The 21,702-nt window shown below is 30.5% G+C and overlaps 1 protein-coding gene across 4 annotated transcripts in view; it reads right to left on the bottom strand.

Annotated features, from left to right (window-relative positions):
- The window catches only part of LOC129944549 (cAMP-specific 3',5'-cyclic phosphodiesterase), a 363,379-nt gene extending 342,137 nt beyond the window's left edge, over window positions 1-21,242 (bottom strand). For 3 of the 4 annotated variants that reach the window (XM_056054059.1, XM_056054063.1, XM_056054064.1), the window contains exon 1: window positions 19,464-21,241. The gene's annotated coding sequence lies outside the window, so the exon portion shown is untranslated. Of the gene's footprint in view, window positions 1-19,463 lie in introns of all 4 variants that reach the window. The other variant, XM_056054058.1, reaches the window with a different exon arrangement.
- Window positions 21,243-21,702: the final 460 nt, after the last annotated feature.

The following is a 21,702-nucleotide window of genomic DNA, read 5'->3' as shown; positions in this document are numbered from 1 at the left end:
AGTTTTAGAGAGTAAAATGCAAATTTTATTATCCTTAAATTAATTAATTAAAATATGTTTTTAATTGAAATTGGCTTTTTTGTTCGTCTATTCAATCATTCGTTGTTCGCTCTCATGTGCAAGATCCTTAACTGCTCTTATTTAAAAAAAAATGCACTGATACCTTTTAATTTAAACAATAAGAGAAACACAGTAATGCACAATACGAAAATGTATTTGAGTTCTAACATTTTTAATGACATTTCCCCAAATATGTTTTCTATCTTCTTCGATCGAAAATATAATTTTCCTTTGACTTGTTCCCTTCTTTGGAAACCGTAAATCTTTTGGAAATTGTCGTAATTGACTTTTAAAATTTTCAAACGTATTTCGTTCAATAAGGCGTCAGTTATAGCTATCATTAGTTTTCATAATTAAAAACAGGTTGTTTATAGCTATCAATAACAATTTCTGTCATTGAAAATAATTTCCTGATTGAAATCAACTGACAAATTTTTACTGACAGAAATCTGTCATTGGAATTGTATGAAATTCGAATACAAACAGTGGAACGTAAACATAAAAGTATCAGCTGTTCATTGAAATTAACCTCCGTTCGGAAAATAGAAAAATAAATTTTTAGAGAAAAATAAATGCGTAATTACACTTTTTTCTCAAAAAAAATCTTTGTGTGATTTCCGATCGATCAGTTAATAATTTTCATTTCTAATCAAAGGAAAACATAGTCTAATATCGATTCAAACATTTTCCGGATCGATTTCAATGATAGCTTTAACTGGCCAAACTTTATGACTAACTGGCCCCTTAAACAATGAAAATGAGAGCTTCCGTTTTTGACACAGTGTGTTTTCATAACAGTCTGTCTAACTTAGATCTTCGTAAGGCATGTTTATAAAGTTAGATTTCCGATCGAACAAACGCAGATGAATTGCAAAAGTTATGTTTATAAACATCATAAATGAGTTCCATATTTTTGGGCTGCAGATGTAGAAAAAAATATAAAGTTAAAAAAATGTTTCGTTTTTTTTTTGAAAAGAAGAAGCTGCTGCTTTAAATGTAGCTTCCAATCGAAAGATGAATTTTCGTGGAAAAAGAATTCAAGAATTTAATTCTGAAAAAAAATTCTTATGGGGGATGGTGCTCTTTATAACTAAGAAAGTAAGGAAGCTGATACATTCACAATACAATTCGCGATGTCAATTTTTGATTTTTGTCTGACGTTTATGAACACTCAGACTATTTAAAACTTACATAAGCAGACCTGCACACGTTCTGCAAAATTATTGTTTTCATTTATGCAAGACAATTGTACTAATGCAGATATTTGACGTTTATGAAAACACTCACATTTCTTAAAATGTTTGCCACCTTCCATAATCATAAATAAAATTTTCCTCGGACTTTTTCGCTTCTTTAAAAAATCAGGAACATTTTGGAAATTATAGATATCAAGACTTAGAGCCAAAATTTGAGCATACAAAGAAATATAGAGAAATAATAAGCCAGTTTCTGAGATGAAAACGACAAGTCAATTAAATTATAGTGTTTTCAAGAAGAAAATAAAAAGAATATGTGTGTGCATATAGCTCGAGAAGTATTAGGGGCCTATTTCATAGTCATTGATAATTGCGACAGGTGACAATTTGTGAATTTACAACTTGACAGTTGTCAGAATCTGTTTCATAAACAATTTGACAATTTTGTAGAATTGTAAAAAAAAAATACCCGACTATTGTCATTTGTTCGTTTTATAAAGAAATTGTCAAGTACTTTTTCGACAAGTGAGAAATGCAACTAGAAATTTGTAGTGACATTTCTTTTATGAAATACAAAAAATTACAATCTATATTTGACAATTGCTACAGAAAACTTAGTTACTGGTAAAGTCTTGACTGCGATTTTTCGAATATAATATCTTTATTTACTAAAAGTAACTTTAGTACACTTGTTTCGAGATGTTATTCATATTAAAAAAAATTGTCATGGAACGATGGAAATTGAAAATAAAATGTAAAGGTTTTGTTTAATATTCATCGTCTTTCGATCATAACACATTTCAAGATTATACCACGAGATTGTCACGACAAACTTGTCGGTATTAAAATGACAAATTTGCCACGAAGAATGTTTTAGCATATTATGAAATACGGATTTGTTAGACAAGTACGACAAATTTGTAAAATTGTCCCCTGTCAATATTTATGAAATAAGTTGGGCCCAGTATGGCCCTGTATGCGAGACTGAGAGTAATGTCAGGGATGGACGTCAATTCTTCCCAGGAGGCGCAGAATCCGGGGAAAAACTTTAATGTTGCAGGAATTAAATCAATACCTCACGCTGAGAATACGGTAAAGCTAAATAATCACGATAGCCAAGAAATTATAGGGTTTTAAACTTAGAAGTTTAATTTTGACATTAAAAAGTTTATTTTCTAAGAGAACTCAATCGATTTGTAGGCCACTGTAAGAATGTTGGTTTATCACTAACAATGCAAAGGGATATCAGCCAAACATCTGCCAATGTTGTAATGTCCATTAAAAACATGTATATTCCCAACCTTGTCTAAACCTGCCAACTGTCAACAATTGTTGCCCAAGTGATGTTCAAAACTACACAAATTTGGTACTTATGGGCAGCAGAGAGTGCTCACGACAGTGTAAAATGATTTCCCTTGCTGACAAATTCTACCCAATAAATTTCTTTGGGAAGAAATTGTTGATCTGTCAAATTTTATATTGCGGTACGCGTAAATTGAATGTTATTAGCATCATCCGTTCGGTTTGCTTCGCATGGATTGAGTGGCAGACAATTTTTGACAATAACCCGTTCCATAATTTTTTGCCAGTTTTTCTTTCTCTGAAAAAAATTGACAGACCAACCATTTCTAACCCAAAATCTTGGAAACAAACCTTTTATTTGCCCATTTGCAAAACTTGAATCAATTGTTGAGTAATGGCATAAACCTTGGGTAGAATCGACTAAAGTGATAGTACTATCAAATATTTGATAGTCAAATTGACTATCACGTACTTTCCAGTCTGATTCAGTTTAATTCAATTCGATTGAACAATTTCGGAATATAATTGTTACAATTCATTGTTGCTATGATGAAATTTTAAAATTATTTCTATAAAATATCTAAATAAAAGTATCAAATTGGCTGTGTTTAAATAACATTCTTACTTTTCTTGTGTTTTTTCGAATTACGTTAGCTTCGGTCGGTCAAAAGAATGTGTTTTTGTTCCTTAAAAGGGTAACTGAAAAAAATGTCCATTCGTTTTTTGTAAGCGTCTGGTAGCTCTATTCAGAAACGACATATTTGTAGGAAAACGACTATCAAATTTTGCTAGTGACAGCTTTTTAGGTATCAATTTGACTCTCACCTTACACAGATCATATTCGATTATTTTGACTGTCAACAATCAAAAATAACCTTAGCCGATTTTGATTTCTTACGAAGATCCCAGTGTATCTTCATAAACTAAAATTTTACTTTAATGATTCAAAAAATAAAAGAAATACCATAAGCAAAACGCTACATTCGTTAACAGGGTCACGGCAACCTATAATAACAGCATATTGTTTGCCTTGATTGTATTGTCTTTGGCCATAAACCGCCAATCCTATAGATATCATCAAAGAAGCCGCAACTGATATGCTTATTCACACTTTTGATTGCCACCGACAAACGTTTGATTTGAAAACATACAAAGGGCTGTTGTGCAATGTGCAAGACTCTTAACAAAGCAAAATAAAAACGAAAGCAAGTCAAAGCATAAAGCTGAAGCATTCATAACGTTTGTTTGTTTAAATTTAAGGGTGGTTCTTAACTACAAAATTGACATATTAGTTTCGAATTTGCACTTTTAAATCGCAATCATCTAAAATTTCAAAGGCAAGTAGGGGCGAGGAACGATACTACAGTCAACAGTCGTAGATGTTTGCAATTTTTACCCTAGTAGAAAGACCGTAACAAATTGTATTACAAAATTCCAAGAGATTAACAAAAATAGTTTGGCAGAAGTCCAATCCCAGACCAAATTTCATGCAAATTGGTTCAGTATTTTAGGCATGATTGAGTAACAGACAGACATACGAAGTTACTTTCGCATTTATAATATTAGTATGAAAAGTATGAATATGGATATTAAAATAATTAGTGAAATTTACATCAAGTTTTTTAAAATGAAATTATGAGTTTTATTCATGATGATTTGAAGTATTTCAATATTTAGTATCTTAATTTCGAACGAAATGATAGATCAAAAAGGGTTCTGCCGGGTGAAACTCACAGAAGGAGAAAAATAAATTTTTTTTTGTGAAACTCTTAGAGATATTACGGATATATTGATTTATCAAACAAATTAAAAGCTCACAGTGATAACTTCCCATTCCCGCCCGTCTGTGGATTTTTCTAAAACTTTAATAATATATAAATAATAATAATTTGTGTGAGATACAAACATTTGAGGTTACTATATTTCTGGCTTGCTGTCAGACCTAGAGGCCGCATCTGGATACCGATCTAACCTGCTGGTATCGAGGACATTCTCGAGATGGTCAAAGTGTGTAACCCGTCCCTTCCGACGCATAACTGGAAAATAGCCAAGCTAGAGGAAGTAAATGGTCTTTATAGGAGCGCTATTGTGGTACTCAATAAAGAATCCTTGGCTCCTCTAGCCCTAAACGAGGGCTCCATAAACTATGGCTTCGAATCCATCAAAGTTCGAATTTATAAAAAAATGAGGTTAACGCGGAAAGCGGGCCTCCAAAAACTACCGAAGGTGAACTAGCGGTTGGTGAACCTGGGACGTCGTCTTCTCTCCTAACAGAGGGTGACGATGCACCCTTGTCCTCTCCAATCGCGACTGCACCCTCTACAAAAGTCGTAGACAGTCTATCCTCAATGGAGACTGAGGACGACCTTAACATGATCCTTCTGAGCGAGGACGAACTCTTGGGTTCATCCTCAGACTCAGAGGATCAGAACAAAACCGTGGTGGAGGTTGATCTGCCTAATTGTAGCCAAAATGCTGCAGTTAGTACAGATTAATCTCCAACACTCCATAAAGGCCTCGGCCTCACTTCTTCTCCATCTGGCGAGTAACGGGGAAGACATTGTCCTATTCCAAGAGCCATGGATTGTAGGATCCGTTGTTCGAGGACTCAGGACTCCTGCATACTACACACTTTGTGTGACAGATAAAGGTGAACCTAGATCTTGCATACTAATGAAAGGTAGCATTAATGTATTTTTACTCCATCGTTTCAGTGACAAAGATACCACCGTAGCTAGGCTGGAAACAACCAAAGGAAGTTTCTGGCTGGTATCGGCGTATCTTGGGCATGACCACCTTGGCCCTCTCCCTGGAAAAACCCTGGAGAAAGTCGTCGCTGAAGCGGAAAGGCAAAGGATCCGCCTAATTATTGGGAGCGATACTAACGCTCATCATACTGTATGGGGCAGTACGAATATCAACGACAGTGGTGAGTCTCTTTTTGATTATATTCTTGGTACTAACCTATTAGTAAGTAATGTTGATAATGAACCAACCTTCATAACTAAAACTCGACAAGAAGTCTTAGACATAACTCTTGTCTCAAATAGTATACACCATATGATCTTGGACTGGAAAGTATCCAAAGAACACTCGTTCTCTGATTATAGATAAATCCACTTCAATATAAATGTGGATGATAACCCGAGTCCATTGACTTTTCGAAACTATCGGAAAACTGACTGGGCTTCATACAGGAACTCATTACAGAGTTTACTAGAACCTGGACTATCTAGTCCTTCCTCTAACGCTAACGAACTTGACAACAAAGTCAATGACCTTGCAACAGTTTTACACGTTCAAGTTCAAATACAACATATCCACAAGGTCTGATCACAAAGGATAAGCTACAATGGGCTCTCAACAGCTTCAAACCATTTAAAGCTGCAGGACCAGATGGACTAATACCAGCCGAATTACAAAAAGCTTCTGATATAATTGCACCAATCCTTGAGGCAATTTTTACCAGCTGTCTTTACCCAATATTTTTGAAAGTCCTTTCTACGCCTTTTGGTGTTTCTGTGAAACATAATTTATTTAGAGGTGATATGTTTATCTGAAGATTGTTGACATATGGACAAACGGACACATGCACGCAGAAACATCTCTTCTTAAAAAACTTTCATTGAAGTTCTAAGAAATTTGAAACGTTAAGAAATGTCGAGAAAATCTTCAATTCCACAAATCGAACCGAATACAGTAACTTCCTATGGGAAGTTAATAAATAAGAATCCATAAATGTTTACATTAATATACAATTGTTCATTTCAATTTTTCATAATCTGCTATGTACATATGTATTATTCAATATATTTGTACCATCAATAATTTAACAAAAGTTTGTTTAACGTTCACGTAACAAAACAGTTTTAATAAAAATTGTATATTTCATTACCTACTTCTATGCTCTATTTATCACCTAAATTCAATTTGTCAACAACATTTTTTTCTCATTCTCATTTGCACCTGATAATATTTGCGTCAATTAGTATGAAAAATAAATACTTTCTACAAAAAAAGTTGTTTGCAAATCTGCGTACAAGTATTCCATACAAAATACAACAGTTCATATAAGTTGCAGATTCTTGTTGCGAAACATTTTTGGCTAAAACCACAAAATCCGTTCTCTAACTTGTCCAATACTAACTGCTATTCTATTGATTCTAAAAGATTGCATCTTCTCACATTTACAGAAATGTACTATTTCAAAGCTCTGGCATTTTTAAGAACAAAAGGTTGACAGCAAAATTTAAGGATACAAACAATTGCAAGAAAATTGAACGAAAATTAGATCCATACGTTTCAAAATGTCTTAACCCGACAACTTTTATGCAATAGTTTAATTTTGTGTAAAGATGTCATAAGTTTAAGTTTTTTCAGAAAATACTCGAATGCTCGCAACTGTTCCTGATACCATTTCGAAAAAAAATAAATAAATAAATTTAATTCAGTCTGATGTATTTAAAAGACGCATGTGGTTATTAATATTTTTATATTTGTTTTATTTTTATGTTTAAGTTTATTTTATTTTTACGATATAACTTTTATACTTAGAAAAATATCCCTTGTGTATTTTAACTTTGACATTGTGGCTTTTAAAAGTGTTTCATCCCTGTGGCAATGGCACGTTTGTTGTTTAAGCATTAATCGGAAGTGAGTTGAAATGTTTGCTGAAATACTTGGGGTAAGAATTGGTTTTTGAAACTCTGGCGTATTTGTACATCACAGAATACATATTGGCAAGCTTTTTTTTCATTTGTAGCTGTTTCATATATATATAAGGACTATAGTAAATTTATTTATTTTATTTCTGAATCTAATTCAATTGAATTCAATTTCGAATTTTATTCCAAATGCGAATGCTGTCCTGAAATGTAGGTACACATTTTAACTATGAGCGATGAGCCCTGAATGGAATTCACATTAGAGTTTTTCAAAAAAAACACAAAAATCAATATTCTCTTTCACTCGTTCATGCTTACAAAAGTCAAAATTTTAACTTTGGTGATGCAATTGAGATTGATACTGACATTTTTGTTTGTATTTTATTTTAAAAGCAAATATGTACCGACATTTCATTCGATTTGTATAATGTATCTTTAAATATATAGATACAATAATTTTTGTGCATATATTTAGATACAAATGAACATACATAATAATGTAGATATAAATGTATCATTCATATTTGAAGTTAATAAATTTCGACACTGTTTGACCGCAGTCATCCTAAGAGGTGCATACAAACTTTATACGGAAACGGATTTATGTGATACAATTTAATTTTGTATTTAAAGCTATACTCATACCACCATTCAATGTAGGTATGTATGTGTAATAATAAATGGCAAAAAGGTAAAGTATTCCAATAATTATTGAAATGTAAGGTTTTTCAATTCAAGGTCTGATTTTGAAATGGTAGAATACACGCTTTACCAACGCATTGAATTTTTTAAATTCACTTAAAAGGCTTTGACTGCTTAGAGCTCCCAGTTCAAAGTTGTGCGAAAAATGTTTCTGTTCGTGTTATTTTTCGAACAGGCCATGAAGATCTTGTGATTTGACAGCTTTTGAATTTTTATTTGGGGCACGTCAAAGATAAGTTCTATGCAAATGCTCAACAATCGATTCAGGACATTATAGATGGAATTTGTGAACTTATCGAAAGTAAACATCTCAATTAAAAATGACAGTGATTTGATTGTTAATGTTTTTTTATTGATAATGGCATTCATCAATAAAACAAACATTTTATAAAATTTGTTAAAAAGTACTAATTTGATTAAATATTAAAATGAAACCTCTTATTGGAAAACAATGTATAAATTATTTAAAGCATCCTTAAGGTTCGCAACTTAATGCAATCTTATTGTAATGTGGCTAAGACTGATTTAAGTTTAAGTACATTACAACCTCATGTAATTTTATATTAAAATATAATGACACATTTTAAGAGGCTATGTGCAACAGAATTGAAGTAATGGAATTTTCCATGGGTAAAAAACAATCAATTTACGTTTGATCTAGATCTGTTAAAACCCAAATTTCCCTTAGTTTTGCATACTGTAAAGCAAAATAAATTATTAACCTATTTGTCAAATTGAAAATTTTGACATTTCTCGACGTTTCAAGGTCGCTAGAGTCGAAATAAAATATTTTTAGAAATATGTCTGTGCGTGCGTGTGTACGTACCTTCGTACGTCTGTACGTTCCCGACGTTATTTTCCTGGTTTCAGATAGTAATGCAGAAAGATGCAGAAAGGTTTCTCAAGAAAATTGCGTGGGTTTTCTTACCATGCCGGTTTAAAAAAAGGTTAACATTTTGGTTAATCCTAAAAATTTCACGAACCAATGACGCTAGAGACTTGAATTAAATTTTATATTATATATTATAACGCGATACCAAACCAGTATATTTTTGGAAAAAATCCAATTAACGGTTTTTTTTATGAATCGAAAAAACTGAAAAAAAATTTGTCACCTCGAAAATTTTACGAACAAAAAATGTTTTCATCTCCAAAACAATTTTGTGTAACGAAATAAAACCTTTTTAACATCGGGTAAAATGTTGAGAAATATCCAATTGAAAGTTTTTTTTTTATAAAAAATAAAAACCTAAAACAAAAAATATTACTCGAAGCTGGTAAAAATTGAATTTCGACTCAAATATCTTTTCAAAACTGTGAGACATTGGCTTTAAACTATTTTTATCCTTTAAAAAATATTGTTGTAAAAATTTGAAATTATGGCTTCGAACTGATTTTAACTTATAACAAATATTGTTTTCAACATTCGGAAAAGTATTGAGAAAAATCGAATTGACAGTTTTTTTTACAAAAAAAAACTAAAAACCTAAAAAAAAATACTTAAAATTGGTAAAAATTGATTTTCGACTCAAATCTCTTTTCAAAAAAAATTAAATATTGAAATATTGTTTTCAACATTCGGAAGCATTTTCGAATCCAGTTTTTTACAAGAAATAAATACTAAAAAAAAGAAAATTTAACGAAAGTTCGTAAAAATTGTTTTTCGACTCAAATATCTTTTCAAAACTTTGAGATATTGGCTTTAAACTACTTTTATCTTTTAAAATATATTGCTGTGAACATTCAGTAAAAAATATCTAATTGACAGTTAAACAAAAAAAAAACCTAATACTTAAACTTTCAAAAATTAAAAATATTGTCTTCAAAATTTTATTTTACTTCATAGAAAATATTGTTTTCGATATTCAGTAGTTTTTTTTTTAATCCAACAGGTGATATAATTTGTTCATTAAAAAATAATAATTGCCTTGTTCCATTTTCTCTTCCATCGGATATTGATGTTTTATTAATTGATTCATTGTTTTCAAATAATCTTATGCAAATAAATAATGTTACTAATTCGCTTGGAAGATTTTCAGATTTAGTATTTATTTCGGAAGATTTACAAACTTCTGTCATGGAGAATTGCCCTTTGCTTTCGAATTCTGTTCACCATAAATCAATTGATATTTGTCTTAAAAACTACAATTATGATAATTTTAGCAAATTTAATAGTTCTAAAATGGTTTATAAATTTAATTTTCATATTTTATCTTTGATAAATAATTGTTTTATTAATATTAATTGGTCAAATGAGTTTCTGGATACAAATATACATGACAAATTCCAATGTTTTAAATATTTTTTTTAACAATGTTTTTAATGATTGTATATCTATGTATGGCAGAAAAGTTAGCTCTCATCCGGTTTGGTATAATAAACGAATATTAAATTTGAAAAATGCTAAAAATGCAGCGTTTAAAAAATATAAAGAAAAACCTTCCGATGATTCTTATGCAGTTTTTTCTCGTCTTAGGAAAGAAGTCGTTTTTCTTTCAAAATTTCTTTATTGTAATTATATTCATTTTGTTGAAAGTGATTAAAGGCAATCTCCAACATCTTTTTGGAAATTTATAAATACTAAACGAAGTACTACTGGGTTTCCAACAACTATGTTTTTTGGTAATTATAAAACTAGTGATCCGAAAATGATTGTAGATTTTTTTGGACATTTTTTTGAAAGTATTTATAACTCTTCTACACCTTCAACAATAAATTATCAATATATTAATGCCTTGCCATCTATTTTTGATTGTTCTAGCATATCATTTGACCTAACTGATATTGAAGATGCTTTGCTTAAACTTAAACCTAAAAAAAACTGCAGGTATATAGGATTTTTCAATATTGTTTTTCGTCATTGTTCAAGTTCTCTTTCTGTTCCGCTATTACATCTATTCAATGAGTCTATTTCCAATGGTATTTTCCTGAATGAGTGGAAAGTCTCTATCATTGATCCGATTTTTAAATCTGGATCAAAAAACTTAATAACGAATTATAGACCAATAACTAAGCTACCTGTTGTTCCAAAGCTTTTAGATAGCCTTGTTCAAAGTAAATTTAAATCTATCATAAAGCAAAATGTACGTAAATATCAACATGGTTTTTGGAAAGGTAGGTCTACTAATTCTAATCTAGTAGAATTCACAAATTTTGCCATTAATACTCTGGACTATCGAAACCAAGTTCATGTGATTTATACAGACTTTGTAAAAGCCTTTAGTAGGGTTAATTTAAACATTCTCTTAAAAAAAAACTTCAACCATGTGGCTTCCATGGCCTGATACTATAATGGCTTTCTTCATATTTACTTGGTCGAAAACAATATGTAAAGATCGGGGACTTTTTTTCAAAAGAGATTAAAGAAACTTCTGGTATTCCAGATTCCTTTATTATTCTTACTTTTTATTAATGATCTGGCAAATGTTCTTAAAAATTCTTATTGCCTTATGTATGCGGATGACATAAAGTTCTTTTCTCGAATTTCTAATTTAAATGATTGTCTTCTGCTTCAAAATGATTTAAATTCATTTGTTGATTGGTGCAAGTCAAATGATCTGTTGTTAAATGTTGACAAGTGTACTTGCATGGCCTACAATAGAACTTTAATAAATATTATTCCAAACTATTCATAAAATAATTTTCCGTTACAAGTTGCTGAAAAGTTCAAAAACTTGGGCGTAATATTTGATTTTAAATTGAAATTTAACTTACATATTAATTATACTGTATCCAAAGCAAATTCCTTACTTGGATTCATCAAAAAAAACTCATTGGAATTTAAGGACCCTTGCACTATTAATTCTCTATATTGCAGTATTGTGCGTCCTGTTCTTAAATATAACTGTGTTGTTTGGAGCTCTACAACTGATTTTAATAAAAAGAGAATTGAAAATGTTCAAAAAATATTTCTCAGATTTGCTCTTCGAAATATTTTTGAAAACAATATAGAATGTTTCCATTATTCTTATAATTCGAAATGTCTATTACTTGGAATACAAACTCTTGAGTCGAGAAGAAAAATTAATAGTGTCATGTTTATTCGTCATATTTTGACTTCAACTATTGATTGTGAGAGTTTGCTTAGCTATTTGCATCTGTATGCTCCTTCAATTTCCTTAAGAGCCAGACCGCTCTTGTCAATTGATTCCCATCATACGCTATATGGACAACGTGAACCGATTTCCGCATGTTGTAATATATTTAATATGTTTTATTCTAGTTTAGATATATCAATGTTCAGAAACTTATTTAAAATTCGATTATTTAACTAATTTTTTTTCCAATTTTTAATTTTATATATACATAATATGTAATATTATGTATTTATAAACTGAATTGTATTATACATGTTCTTAATTTGAAATCTGTTGAATTTAAATTCGTAGATTGGTTACTTAAATAAATAAATAAACAAATTTTCATAAAAAAATTAAATCTACAAAAAAATAGTACGTACATTAATTCAAAATTGATGTTCGGTTCTTGATATCTCTTAAATTAATTGCATTCATCCTGCTAAACTTTGATAACTTTAAATTTTTCAAGAATAATTCAATTGACAACTTCTTTAACCCAATACAAAAACCTCTAAACTCTTAAGCAAAACAAATTTACAGACGGGATGGGAAGTTATCAGTATCGCATCCCAGCCTCTTTTTTATACTTGATTTAAGATCAAATTTACAGTTCTGGATTTTTCGACAGATGTAAAAATGCTTTGCTGGGAAATTAACAGCTCTACTTCATTCATTATCACGTACAATTCAAAAATCAATTTTTGACGGAAATCCGAATTTTACCAACGAAAAATCATATACAAAATTAAACAAAATAAAACTGTAAATTATAAGTTTGACTAGAAACTTTTAAGCCGTATGTTTCAACAAGTTGAACGGTTTTAATTTTGGCTCTACATCTTCAGAAATTGTTCCGTTGAAGTGTACAAATACACATTATTTAAAAACTGGACAGAAATCATTTAATATCAATATAAGTATTAATATCTAAGATATCAAATTTCGTATTGCAACTTAAAGAACAAACAAACAAAGTATGTATAAATTTGTTTATTTTATTTTATTTCTTATTTGATGACTACTTTAAATATTTATCGTTCAACTGACAGCATGATTAAAATCTAATTAAACTAGACTATTATACTTATGAATAAATCTACAACTTTTATTAAATGCTACTTACTATCTTATCAGTCTATATGTACTGCATAGTTCGTTTTGACAGACAAAATACCATGATAATAAATAAACATTGGACGATATGATAATAATTCATGGTATGCTTTTAAACAAATAATTTGTCAGTATATTTGATGAATGATCTAACAAGCAAAAGAAATGTTTTATTTTGCATTGCTTATCATTATCAGTCAACCCTCTGTTTGTATCATTTGAGAAATTGTTTTTTTTTTTTTGTTACTTATTTCGAATTCATCAAAATTTAATATCGTTTATATAATAATATTTATATTAGCGTTTTTATTTTCATTTAGTTCAGAGTTTCTATCAAAATTGAAGATTTTCAATTTGTATTGTATTTTCCATTGGTCAGTTGATTTTAAAATTGATTATTTTGTGTCGTAATGACGGTTAAGTTAGTAAAAAAGATGTTGAAATCCACTTCAGTGAAAACATTTATCGGAACATTTGTGAACGAATGGTTTTTTGGTAGATCAGTTGTCAGAACTTTGTGTATTATGAAAGTACAAAATTTAACCCTTAAATTTACATTTCTATCATATCCGAGATAAAGTTTTGTTTAAGAATAATATATACATTTGTATATGCAAAAATTCAGCCTACAATTGTTTTTTTTAGCTAGATTTAGAAAATAAAATAAAGACACCTAGTTTTCGCTTTGTACACTTCAAGGACAGCATCGAAACAAAAAATTTCTAGAGCCAATAGGTGTCACTATGATCGAAAACTAAGATTTATTATATTTAATAGAACTTGCACAAGAATAATTTGGATGACCAAGATATAAAAAAGAAAAGTTAAGCTAGGGAATTGGAAAATATTCCAACACAATGTGCGTTACCGTTAATAAAATGTCTCGAACATTGTGAACACACCTAAATGACATTCAAAAGTTTTCCTTGAAGTTACTTGGTACCGATATCAGAAAATATTTCGAAGGAAACAAAAATTTACTGTGATTTTCTCATTAGAGCCCATTGTTTTTTTTGTTGGGAAGGGTTTAAGGGTCAATATTAAGAGAATAAACATATATTTAAATAGTAGTAGAAAGACAACAAAAATAAGGAAATCTCTTTATGCAAGCCACTTAATTGTCTTTACTTATAGACATACGCTTAAAGCTAAATATTTCGTCATTAAGAAATTTGTTACTGACTTTATGACAAAATGTCTAGTGATAAACAAATGTCAGTTTCAAAATAACCTATGCTTTACAAATAAAACACTAGATAGCATTTATGTATATTCAAAGATTTAAATCAAATTAAGATTCAGATTTGTAAAACAAATATGTAAGTCAAATAATTAGCAGTTTATCCCTTCCTTCCTTTCAGATGTTTCATTAAGAAAATTTAATAACTCTCTTTAAAAAAAATTAAAAATATTACTAAAAATATATATACAAACATTTTGTTGTAATTTTTCGTCTTTAATTAATAAAATAATTCTTATAAAAAAAACATTAATGTGAAAGTTTATTTCCGCACTAAATGGCAAAGAACAAAATTTGTTTTGGGAAAAATTACGCTACAGTCCTTGGCCATATTATTAGAAGCACTTTAGATTTTATGCAAAATCTTAACTTCCAGCTAATTTAATCAGGTTTTCGAATATTGTAATGCATTTAAATTATTTTATATGCAGAAATAAAGCAGATTTAAAGAATGTTTTTTTTTAAATTAATATTTTCAGTTTTTGTTGTTGCTATTTTTGTAATTTTTTTTTCTTCCCTCAAATAAGTTTTTATGGACGGGGCTTGTAGGCATGGAGCTCCATCTTGCATAAAAATGTAACCGTACATTCATTCTTGAACGTTAAAAATATTGCGAATAATCTAATAATTATAAAAATTCTAGCCATATGGTCAGGGACTGTATATATTTTACAAAAATCAATATTATCAAATCAAAAAAGAAAAAGACCTAAAAAAACACTTCATGTAAAGGTACATTTTTGCAATAAGTATTCTTAAGATTCTCAAAAACAAGTAAAAATTTGCATTCGAATAAAATAAGGTTTTGAGAAATTCAGTCAAATTCAATCTTATATTCATGTCAGTCGAAAATTCGATGTAATTTGTCAGAATTGTAAAAAAATGCAGTCTTTAAAAGTCATTTATTGAATTCAATAAGAAGATTGCATTCATTGAATGCAAGGTTTATAAAAAAAAGTCAAAGTTGTTGCTACAAGAGAATCGAGATTGCATAATATGAAATCTCATGATTTAATTCATTAATGATTGCATTCAAAAAAGATTGCATTCCTTTACAACTCTGGAATACGTGAGTTTCTTAATTTTACTTAGATGTACACAAAAGTTCAATTTGTCTTTACTATGTATGTTATGCACATATGTATATATGTATTTAGATATAGAGAATTATACATACATGGACATTAAAAAGACACAGAACCAGTTGCTAAGAGTAAAACCAAATTAAAACAACAACATCGTTGGAAGTAGTTTTAACTGTTATTAAAAAAAAGTTGGACTTTCTTAACTATTATCAAAAATATTTGATTTTTAAATTTGTTTAAATTTTTATAAAACAATAAGTCCATTTAAGGAAGTAAATTCAAATTATTTTAATAATATTACAATTAATTCTAAGGAAAACATGGGTCCCGGTAAGCATTGTTCCCTAGAAAAGAAAGCTGTCATTTTAGTTTTACGAAGTGAGGAAAAATCTTTGAGGGAAATAGCTAGAATAATGAGCAGATCTCTGAATTTGATTGCAAAAGCAATTTAAACGCTGAAAGCCAAAAAAACAGAGGGGAAAACCAAGCAAAACAACCCCAAGAGAAGACTGAAAGATAATTTGCGCCTCAAAAAAAGATCCTTACAAGTCTTTAAGGGAAATAAAAAAACAAACAACAGCTTCCAATAACTTCCAGAACTGTTCGTAAAAGACTTGTTGAAGCTAACTTGCTCAGAAGGATCGCAAGAATGGTACCCATTCTAAGGAAAACAAAATATAACAACGCGGTTAAAATTCGCACACGATCATTTTGATAAGAGTAGGCCAGAATGAGGCAAAGAGTTCAGGAATGTTTGTGGATGGACGAAACAAAGTCAAATTTGTTCGGAAGTGATGGCAGACAAACCGTTGGAAAGCTTAATTTGAAAGAACTGAATCCCAAATACATCTAGAAAACGGTCAAGATTTTTTTGGTATGACGTTGGACCAGTACATTTGTTCGAAGGGTAAATTGATGAAAATATCAATGTGAATACCATGAAGGATGTGATGCTACCTTATGCGGACAAGAACCTTCCTCTAAAAATGTGTTCTAGAGCACGACAACGACCCTTAGCACACATCCAAATGGTCAAAAGTATTTTTGGAAATAAAAAATCTGGGTTTGGAGTGGCCATCCTAATTGCCTGACTTAGATCCCAAGTAGGGAGATATAAAATGCGCGGTTGGGAAACATTTAACAAATAAACCGAACTGTAAAGAATGGTTCAACAGGAGTGGTACAATATTTCAATTGACAGATGCCGAATCAATGTCCAATACATGTCACACTGTAAATAAAGCTAGGAGCTAGGATATTAAAATATTTTTTACTTCAAAAATAGCTTTGCATTTAATTTAATTTTTTTAAATCTTTTTATCTATTTTAATGTCCACGAAATTTGTTCTTTTTTTAACATTTGTGAGTTTCAAATATTTAAGGTTATAATTTTACTACAGATAATGGGTAATTTTAGTTTGAAAGAAACAAATTAGAAAATGAAGACCAAACTTGAAAAAAAAATCATTTTAAGTCAATAAAAAATTTAATTTTTAAAACTCTATTTTTATTTATACGCAGCTGTTCAAAATAATAGGGAATTCTGACAAATCAAACGATGTTTCGCAACATTCTTTGGTGTGGTGAAACAAAAAAAAAGCCTTTTTGGGTCTTACTGCGAAGGCAAATGTTAGGCGTCCTCAAGGAAAGGAGTTTCATTTCCGTTATATAAAAAAAAAACATTAATACTGAGGCAGTAGTGTACGGTTGGTTTTCTTGATAATTGTTGGACCGATCTTTTTTACAATTAAGAAAGTAGTTAGCTTAAAGCTACCTTCAAACTATGATCAGAGGCTCATCATAAATGCAACCATGTGTTAGTTGTTAGTAGGAAAATAGTACAAAATACAAACAAATTTCTTTGGCGTTATGTAAAAAGGTCTTCAGTCAACAAATTGCATTTTTGATTTTGTGTAAAAGCCTTTTTTTGTATGTTTGACTAGTTTCTGACTTAAGTTCTTTTTGAACACCGTTAAAGAATTAACATTTAACATGAATTATTACAGAACAAAAAAAAATAAAGACGTTTACGATAGTGGAGCCCTGGATCTAAATTATGATTTTAATCCCACCTTATTTAGATTTAAATCTATCGAGTTTAAGTTATATAAAATGCTCATTTGACTTAAAGCTTCATCTTTCCCATAGTTTGTTCTATGCAAGTCCATATGTAAATATAAAATCAAATGATCGCAGGTGATGACTTCCGCCTCGGTAATTCAAATGTACACAAGATAGCAAATAAGGTACATCAATTTCACAATTAATGAGTTGATAAAGAAATATTAAGTCATTATTAACACGGCTTTGATGAAGAGATTGCATTTAAAGAAGCAGAATACGATGTTCATAGGGGGGCAGATCGTAAGGATCATCCCAAGTAAGACCTTTTAGGTCAAAACGAACGAAATTATGATGAATTAATTCAATACGTTTTCTATGAATTTCGTAATAGGGAGTCCATACCTGCGAAGCATATTCAAGATGAGGACGAACATGAAAATTGTACAAAGAAAAAGTAACATAGAGATTATTGAACTCCTTTGCCCACCGTTTTAGAAAACCAAGAATAGAACTTGCTTTATTAACAATAAAATTAATGTAATGTGTAAATTCTAAGTTGGAACAGAAATGAACACTTAATTCTTTAAATGTGGAGACGCGACAGTTTTTGCTATGATATACAATAATCAAATACACTGCCAAGCCGTATTGCAGTAAAAGTTATCGTCTGGCATTTTAAAGGGTTGAGGGCAAGGCTATTTTTTCCACAACAAAATGTGGAACTATAAATGTCGGCTTGTTAAAGGATACGATTATGGGTGGACTTTATTATCTTAAAAATGAGAACATCACTTGAGCGTAGACATGACGCTACGTGCGACGTTAGGAGACAGGATAAACAGAAAACAGCCAAGATGGCTTCCCTGGGGAACTCCAGGTTCAGCAACAAAAGGTACAGAAAAACAATTTTTAATTTTTACCTCATAGGATCTGTTTTTTTATTATGATTTGATCTAAGCTTAGAAAATAGTGGAAAATCAAGAGCTTTAAGTTTAAATAAAATAAATCTGTAGCTAAGCCGGTCAAAAGCTTTAGAAAAGTCAGTGCATGCACAATCAGCTTCACAACATTGTTCTTAGGCTTTTAAACATTATGTTTGAGAATGTGAGGAGATTTGTAACGGTTGATCTTTTTTTTCACAAAACCATGTTGCTGTTCGCTGTAGTATCCGTGGCATGATTTTAAGTGCGTTGGATTGTAATGCCAGAGGTCTTAGGTACTGCCTCTTGCGCGGGATTGACAAATTCTCTAAGAGTAATTCTTTGCATGAAAAGTGCTTTCTCAAATTTGCCGTTCGGATTCGACTTAAAAACTGTAGGTCTCCTCCATCCCTGACAACAGTACTCGCACACCTGAATGGTTGAGAGTTGTGAGTCACAAATGAGATTTTTTCTAAAAAATGCAAATTCCAAATTCTTGAAAATCATGACCAAAGAAATATGTATAGCGTGAAAGAGGTAATGTTTACATAAGCAGTTAAGGGCAATACTAGTTGCACCAGTTGCAATTTTACCAAGATAACGAGCACTCTTTAAAATTGGTGAGTTTTTGACTCCGAGATCATCGAACCTTTTTGGTACCCTGAACATCTAAGTCCCCCGATCAAAAACCGATTGAGAATTTGGGGTGGATTTATAAAACCCCTTAGCCACCATGGTTTTCAACACTAAACACCAACCATGGCTTCAATTACAAAAGCAATGGATATAAGTAAATGCCAAAAACTTGTTGAGTCCATATAGAGTCGTATTGAGGAACTCAAACAAAATTAAGGAGACCATTCTGGCTATTAAAAAATCAACTAGTTTATTACAAAACTGATTTATTGTGAACACTTTAAAACAACAAAAAAAATGTTGAAAAGAAAAATTATAAAATGTAGTACCTAAAATTTTCTAAAATGTTTAAAAAATAGTTGTTTTGTTGCTTTCTCTATTTTGCAAATGGTCCATGCTTACCATTTATCCTCCCAAAGGATACATCCACTGCTACTGCCACTTGGTTAATGTTGTTTAATAAATTATATATCCTTAGTTTTTTAATTTGATTTTGTTGTCAAATAACTGCAAGCATTAGCATTATTGCATCCATTTTTGTTTTGTTTTTTTCCTTGATTATTCCGCAATATAAATTAGAAAACTTTTTTTGTTAACGATTCATCAGAGATTCCACAGATAACAAACAAAATAAAAACACAAACTTTACGCAATATCACAACTATTTCCGCCGTATCTAGTATAAACGTAAGTATAACCCACGATTAAATTTTTATCTAATTCTCTCACTGACTGAGTACAACGACGACGATTTATTTATTTATTTTTGTTTTATTTTATTTTATCAAACAAAAAACTTCTCAGATAGTTAATCAATTTTCAACTTCAATGGGAAGCTTTATTTTTATTTTATTTTTCGTTTTGTGATGTGTTGAAAAAAAAAAGAAACGAAATAATTACAAATCCAGTTGAAACTATTTTAACTCGCGCAAAACTTTGATCAGCGAACCATGAAAAAGATTTTGTAGAATCATTTTATTATAATTTTTATCAACTCAGAAAATAAAATATGAATTATATTTTATGCTCAAAAAATATTTCACTGGGGCCAAAGCATTAATTTAATTTAAAACTTAGAAATATAAAATTATACATAAATCATAAACATTTTAAATTTATTATAATTGACCATCGCGGAGAGTACGACACAAAACCGTTTTCTTCTTATCCACAAGCACACCTTTGTGCCGATGTCGGCGGCGGCGGTGGCGACGGCGGCGACGACTACAACGACGAAAACCACGACGTCGGTCGACGACGAGAACGACAACGAGACGTTGAAGGCGGCGAAGAAAGATCTTTTTACAGCAACACCAATATTATGAATATCCGAACATATATTTCAAAAACAATTTTTTTATTCCTCTTCTAAAGATTTCATTTTTTGAAATATGGTATTTTTGAGTAGGTGCACTGGCCACGAAGACGATTTTTTAAAGACTTCAAGTATTAAACGTGAATTTTTCAAAAAATTTAAAAATCTCTTTGAACATTTTGTATACACAATGAGCTAGTGCTTGTTATTTGATTTGATTTTGTTTCGATTTTCGATTTACAATTTTTTTCAATTTTCAATTTTCAAGTTTTTAGAAGCATAGTGAACTTAAAAAACAAAAATACTTGAACACAGGGAACAGCTCGCGTTATAATATGGTATAAGCAAACAATTTAGGTACCACTTGTAAATTACTAAAGCTCAACAAAGATCCAAATGTTTATTTATAAATTTGTAACTATAAATGTATTATGTAGATATATTATATATTTTTTGTTTTTATTATGTATATATATGTAAGTATATAGATAGATAGATAGATATATTTGTCAGTATTTTTTTTTTTAATTTATTTTTTAATTGATAAATATATTTTCAGTCTCTGCGTTGCAGACAAACGGTGGCAAGGTGTATAATAATTCTTAGTTTTCTTTTTAGAATTATGTATATTTTACATCATAGATAAATGTCTATCTTTTATTGTTTTTGGATATTGTTTTGATTGGTGTTGATGAAACAACAGCAACTAGCAAATTGATTTTAAACAGCAACAATAAAAATAGCAACAAAGAGTAACGTTCACAACATAGGGAGACAAGTTTTGATAACAAAGTTAGTTATCTTTAATGATGGGGCATACACGAATAACGGTGATGACGTGCTCGACGCGCGACGATGTTGCCCCCCCGACGTTCGAGATACATTTCATCGGCGGGTGTATTGTCGATTTATACCAAACAGCAAACGGCAAACGGGAGCGAGCCAGCGAACATCGCGAGCTCAGGAGGACGCATTTATTCTATAGAGAGAATTTTTCATTTACGAAGAGCAGCATCGAAAGAAGCTCTCTGAGCCCCGAGGTCTTCTCTGAGGTCTTCTTCGTAGTGTAGTCTATCTGTCTGTTTAGGGGTGGGTGGTATAGTGGTGGTTGTAAAATGTGCTGAAAAGCACAATTTTTATGTCTCTTTCAGAGGGTGCGTGCAAGTATGCGAAGAGAGGGTATATTTTGCTCCAACCGAAAAAAAAACAATACTTATTCCGAAACCGAATAAAGTTTCCGAATTAAGAGATTCGTACATTGGCATCAAAAGAGATATGAAACAAATGAAAAAACGATAAAGGCTTTTCTTGTCGGCATCAGCATCG

Source organism: Eupeodes corollae, chromosome 2, assembly GCF_945859685.1.
Source record: "Eupeodes corollae chromosome 2, idEupCoro1.1, whole genome shotgun sequence".
Classification (NCBI taxonomy): Eukaryota; Metazoa; Arthropoda; class Insecta; order Diptera; family Syrphidae; genus Eupeodes; species Eupeodes corollae.
This window is presented reverse-complemented; position numbering and strand designations above follow the sequence as displayed.